We start from the raw sequence: 7012 nt of genomic DNA, 5'->3' as shown, positions 1-7012 counted from the left end.
CAGGATTAAAATCAGGGTGCTGCTGACAGACTTCAGGCAATAAGAATTAGGGTGTTTAGACCCCATTTGACTTATCATGAACTTTATGACACAGAAATTGTGGAGATTTACAGGGTGGGCAGGGAAAAACATTTCCCAATTAGCCCACAGGAGACAACCAGAACCATGTAGGAATTCTATGCAATAGCACACTTCCCTGAAATGTCGGGGGCTATAGATTGCACACATACACAGAAATAAAAACCCCATCTGGGGAACAGAAAGGAGGTACATCAACAGAAAATGTTTCCACTGTATAAACTGCCAGGATGTTTGTAATGTCCAAGAGATAATCTACAATGTCTGTGCAGTAACCCAGGCAGTTTCCACGACTCACACACATGGCACACTTCTGAGCTGTAAACCAGGTTTGCTAGGGGTGGCATTCCTCAAGGTCATCTAGTGCAGGATGCAAGTTATGCACTGGAGTCGTGGGTCTTGACACCCATGAGAAACCCACACAACCCCACCAAGCAAGGATACAATGATGCCCATACTCAAACTATGAATCACATACAACATAAACTAAAAATATCACAGAACAGGGCGGGAGGTTGGCACAATGGTTAAGGTGTTTTCCTTCAAGACACAAGGTGCAGGGTTTGATTCTCACATGGGGTAATTAACTAGGCTTAAAATGGCCCACAAGGGCAGTTAGCCTATAAGTAATCTATAACCTATGAACATATGTTTGGATTGCTCAAATCAAAGTTATGTTGTCTAGACTCATCAGGATGTGCACTACAATACAACCAAGGCACCTCTGCCAAAATACTGCCATGTTACATAATACAATACTCAGGAAACAGCCAGCAAGGGACTGGACTATAATTTCAAGGACCACAGGCAAGACCAGCAGCAGCAGGTACAGATGAGGAGTCTGAGGAGGATCCACCAGCTACAGATGATGCTGGCAGATGGAGGCATGCACTGTATACCCTAGCTGTGGCTAAGAGGCAAAGGATAGCACATAACACACACTACCTAGTTCAAAACATAAGATTCCACACACATACAAATAGGAAAATTGATGCCTTTCAAACAGCACAGCCTTTACTTTAACATGCAATGGCTGTATTCTGATAGCATTAGACAGGGAAAACCGCCAAGAACACAATTTTTGCCTGCACTAATGACAAGGTAAGTGTGGAACCTGCAAGGAAAAAAAATAAATTACAGAACTGATTACTTTCATATGGAAATATATATATTCCTCTAAGCAGAGCATTTTGTCTGAGGTGTACAGTTATATTAGTAATATCGCCACTGTCAGATTTTTGCTATATTCACTTGTACATTTACAAACAGTACTGTGCATCAAGCATTTCAATTGACTGTCATCTATAATACATGGATCAGGTCAATTATACCGCAATTATACTTCCATTTACTATAAGAATATAATTATTTCTTACATTATCTGCATTAGAAATAATTACCTTTAAATGTTTGTAACTTCCACAATGTTGTTAATACCAGCAAATATTGCAATTATATCTGTAATTGCTTTTGTTGTGTTTTTACCTTGTAACCTGCACAATGTTGTTAATACCAGCAAATATTGTAATTATCTCCATAATTGCTTTTGTTGTGTTTTTACCTTTATGTGGAGCTTTTCTCCCCGGGCCTATGCTGAAAAAGGGCTATTTGTAGCTCAGACAGACTACTCCTGGTCAACAAATGTAAAATAAAATAAATAAATAAATAAATTTTCACAACTATACCGAGAAGCAAGACTGAAGTATTTAATGCTTCCAATGCTGTAATGACAACACTAACTAAAATACAATGATGCTCAACAATTACAGAAGGAATCATTCACAAATGAGTATGAACAAGTAATCAACAACATTTATTCTGTAATGCATATTGATATATGTAAACTTGTGAATAAGCAAGCATTACCTATCCACTGTGTGCATCAGACATATATGCAACCCTAAGTCACAGATGACATGTGCAAAGGGCAGGGCACAGTCATCATCATTTGCACAGGGTGGGGGTTAGGAGGGCAAGGCTGACACCAAAGAAGCGAGTGTGTGCAAGTAAGAAACATGTGTCTATCAGAGTATACAGTGCTCAGGGCCAATAACAACAGATGTATAGCATACAACAGTAGTTTTAGATAGTTTGCATGTGTGTGAAGTGGAATGTGTGTGTGTATGTATCTGCATGAACACAATCAAGCACTGTGCTAACAATACATCCTGGCATCCTGGACAGGTATGAGCTATGCATGGCAGAGTAGTCAGCTCAGTGTCATTGTCCCAAACCATGAGAACCACCTCTTCCAAGAGTTGCACTGCTAACTTCTCCTGTTGACTATGTCCAGGACCAAGACCCCATTGCCTACAATGTCTAGGTGTGAGCACAGTAATCACTGAAGGAGCAGTACAAACTGTGGTCATTGCTACATATAACCATCCATTGCATTTCATTTACTGTCAATTATTTTTTTCTGCACGATATATTTATTTTCTAATGTCTTGTCCAGTTGCTCTCTATTCAGCAGCATCAAAAACAGTTCACTGCCTAAGAAAAAAGTGAAAATTTTAGTTTAGGCTGCATTATGTAGAGCAAACAGTCCTGGTATCACTGCATAACCCTGTGCTACATGGATAGTGTTTACTGCAGAGAACGCACCTGACAGATATCCAGTTGAGTAGTACAAGGTGTAACTGAAGTGAATTGGAGGCACATGAAGCATTGTTTGAATTTTGTTTAGAGATCACATTGCAATTATTCAAAATATATAATTTTTTTATTTTAATTTGCATTTGTTCTCCTCTCGACAGCATGCAAACACAGTTCTCTGCCTAAGGAAAAAAGTGAAAAATTTAGTTTAGGCTGCCTTATGTAGTGCAAACACTCCTTGCAATGGTGTGCTTTCCTCAGCACTCTAGACATTACTGAGTGGAGAAATCCCACCTGTTACATGCCTATTTCTGTGGCACAAGGTGTAAGTCCAGTAAGTTTAGATAAAGAACAAAGATGATTTAAGGTTTGAATCCAGCTACCAGATACTTCCACAATGGGTGTATTTCTCATAACATTTTGATTATTGTAACAATAAAGAAAAATGACAATGTTAGACCTGCTTCTTGCAAGTAATTTATTAATAATCCATGCATAATTAAATTATTATATTTAGCATATGTCATTAATGTTTCACATATAACCTCAAACTAACATGCTCAATTTCATATACATGGCAATGATAATATTTAATATAAAATTCACTTGCATATGTATGATGGGCACAATACTTTTGTTATAATCATCATGATTCATCAGATATCCCAATTACATGTTTAGGACAGTTATGTCTTGTGAAATATGTATGTAATATAAACCAGGTTGTATAAATCAGCACATTCAACTGCATCCATCTGAATTATATTTAGAAACAAAAATACTGAATTTTACATATGAATGTATCCCAGAACTAATTAAAATCATACACGTACAGGCCTCTTTGAAGGGTATCTCCATTCATTCTGAAATTATTTCATCACATTGCAGAGTTAACACAACAGTGATGGGTGGCAGCAATAGAATAATGTTGTATGGCTAACTGAACCTAATTAATTGTGTCAATTATTATGATGTGAATGTTTATCATGTCATTCATTGCTCACATGCATTGCCTATTCAGAAGATATTTATGCTCTGTATTGCATGTCTTCACCTGGACATGTCTTTATTACTGCAATTGTTTTCATCACACTAAACAGCTTAATGGCAGATGAGGGATTCCATAAATGTTTCTTACTGTATGATGTTGCCAGACCATCGGAAACTATGATTTTTCTCTGTACCACACTTTCTAGTGTGTTGCTGCTGTTGAATTGCTATTATGTTACTGTCCCGTGTAATTCCATGTGAGCATGCCCAGTATAACAATGTCGGAGATGTTTGCAAATTACCAATGGAAAACCTGAACTCATGAGATGTCATCTGATCTGTGTTGTCATTTGTCACTTATGTATGTTGCGTGTAGTATTTACATGACTATACAATGCTTGCTTGTCTACTTCATGTTCATAGGTGATAAATCCTTTCCTATGGGTGCCACTGTCATTTCTTTGTAAAAATGTGCATTTTTGATGTACCTGATACATTTGTTGTTTGTTTATATGCTGAGGTGGAGAATACAGCAGTGGTGCTGGCTTGCATACGTAAATTCACTGTATATACATCTCATATGCAATAACTACAGTCTATGCATTCATCCCATAATGTATCTTCTATCTTTGCTAACTGTTATCTCAGCTCGGCATTTAATTAACATGCATATGACATTTTCACTACCCATTGCTAGACTGCAGCTTTATACCCCTATCACACCCTTTATTAGCATATCTGTTTCTAATGGAAGTATACCCCTCACTGGTGAGATCAGATCATAAACTAATCTCGCTGGAGGTCCTCATCCCGCCCCCACCTGAAACAAAAAAGACCACAGTGAAAAACTTCTCAAAAGCCGATTTCACACTTCTAAAAACTAGTGTGGTCTCCTTTAAGGCCCCTGAGCCAGTGGTAAACATTACTCAAACTGCTGAATCACTTACAAATGCCTTCTACCAGCACCTACAGGACTGCATGGATCAGGCAATCCCAAACAAAACTAAGACTCTCTGTACCAAAGGCAAGCGTCCAGTCTGGTGGACCCCAGCCATAAACAAGCTCTACAACAAAAGGAGGAAGCTACTACAAGATAGAGCAAAATCCTTGAAAGGTAAGACACCTTTGATCATTATAAGTAAAAAACTAAGAGCTCTCATAAAATCATCCAAGGCAAATTTTGAGAGAAAAATCGCCAAGGACTCTAAAGACAATCATAAGGCCTTCTTTAGCTATGTTAGAAACCTAGGAGGAAACTCCCAGATATGCTCAGAATTAGTTCAAAATGATGTGAAAATTACTGAACCTACACACATTGCTAACATACTGGCTGACAGGTTCAGTGCAAACTTCTCCCCTCCCCAAAAGGAGAGATATCTATTCCAGAGGATTGTAGCCCCCAAACATCTCCAACGCCCAGGTGAGAACTGCCCTCACTAAGGCAAAAACACAGCATCCATGGGACGGATGGTGTCCCCGGCTGTGTGCTTCATGAACTCAACGAGGAATTAAACCCACAGTTAGGACAGCTGTTTAATCTTAGCCTCACCTCAGGATATTACCCAAGGAGTGGCGCACGGCGACTGTGGTCCCACTTCATAAGGGCGGTGCCTCCACAGACCCTGGAAATTACCGCCCCATTAGCTTGACAAGCCTTATCTGCAAAGCCATGGAGAGGATCATAATGGAACTCATAAATAAAGACATAGGGAACTTGCAGACTTTGGATCCAACCCAGTTTGGCTTTGTCAAAGGCAGATCCTGCCTCTTAAACTTGGTTGACTTTTTCGAGACAGTCACCAAGGCCATTGATGAGGGAAAGGCAGTCCATACAGCCTACCTCGACCTGGCAAAGGCCTTCGACACAATACCCCACTCAGGTATCATCGAAAAACTCATCAGCTTGAATGTAAACCCATACATCACAAGATGGGTTGCAAACTGGCTAAGCGACAGAACCCACAGGGTCAGAGTTGCTGGAGCCATGTCAGACTCAAAGCCTGTCACAAGTGGTGTCCCACAGGGCTCAGTCCTGGGTCCACTCTTGTTCGGCATCTACTTTTCTGAAGTACAAGCAAACACAGGAAGGTTATGGCTGACAAAGTTTGCAGATGACTGCAAACTGGGCGCCATAGTCGAAAACACATCTGACACAGATATCCTCCAGAAGGGCCTCACAGAAACGGATAACTGGTGCCAGAGCCATGGCCTGAAGTTAAACGCCAAAAATGCATAGTCATACCCTTCGGGAAAAACAAGGTTACCCCTAGCTACCATATAGGTGACAATCCACTGAGCACAGAAAATGTCATCAGGGATCTGGGGACCCAAGTTGACAGTAGTCTTTCGTTTGACACTCATGTTGCTAAAGTAGTTAGGAAAACCTTCTATATCGCCCACCTGATCATGAAGGGATTCACATCTAGATCAAGGGAGGTCATCGTCCCCTGTACTCATCACTCATTAGACCTATGATTGAGTACAATGCCCGTTCGGAATGTATCTGACCAGACACCTGATGCAGCTTGAAAGGCCCCAAAAGTTCCTCACCAAAAGGATAAAGGGTCTCAAAAATATGTCTTATGCTGCCCGACTGAAAGAACTCCAGCTTTATTCAGTCTCATACCGCTTGCTCAGAGGTGACCTGTGCCTGACATATAAGGCCATGTCAAACCCAGATTTGATGAATATGCTTCACCTCAAAAATCTAGATCCCTCAGAACCACAAGGGCGGAGACTTAAACCTTGACACGGTTATAAATAGAACGTGCTGGAGGGACAGATTCATCACCCAGAGACTCCCTATGCTGTGGAACAAAATCCCGGTACATGTGAGGCAGAGCACCTCGCTGGCCTTGTTCAAGAGGAATCTTGACCAATGGATGGGAGATCGCAGATATACCCCAGGGATTACTTCAGTGTCACTGCTTGACAGAGGCACAGAAAAATGATAGGCATAGTTTTTATTCAAACTAAAGGGGTGGCGAAAGCCACATAACTATGGGCTAGGCTTATAAATGCCCTTGGGCAGATAGCCTAGTATGAACCTATGAACCTATGAACCTATGAACCTATGTATGTGCATAACTGCAGTATTGTCATTGACATTAGTTATCATTACATCAGTATTACATCAGTATTGCATCAGTATTACATCAGTATTACAGGATTTATGTCAGAAATGCTTCTTGTACACTTTATCATATTTACCTGGGTTATATGAGTACACATTACACATTTCTCCTTCCACGTTAATTAACTATGCAGAATAACATAGTTTGTTTACTGTTCTCCCATTTCACTTCCATTCCTTAGCTATTCTTTCCCTGTGCTAGCCCTTAGTATGTCT

The sequence above is a fragment of the Protopterus annectens genome, chromosome 5.part0 (genome assembly GCF_019279795.1).
Source record: "Protopterus annectens isolate FY-2018-M chromosome 5.part0, PAN1.0, whole genome shotgun sequence".
Classification (NCBI taxonomy): domain Eukaryota; kingdom Metazoa; phylum Chordata; order Ceratodontiformes; family Protopteridae; genus Protopterus; species Protopterus annectens.
The sequence above is the reverse complement of the archived record's forward strand: the minus strand, read 5'-3'. Positions refer to the sequence as shown.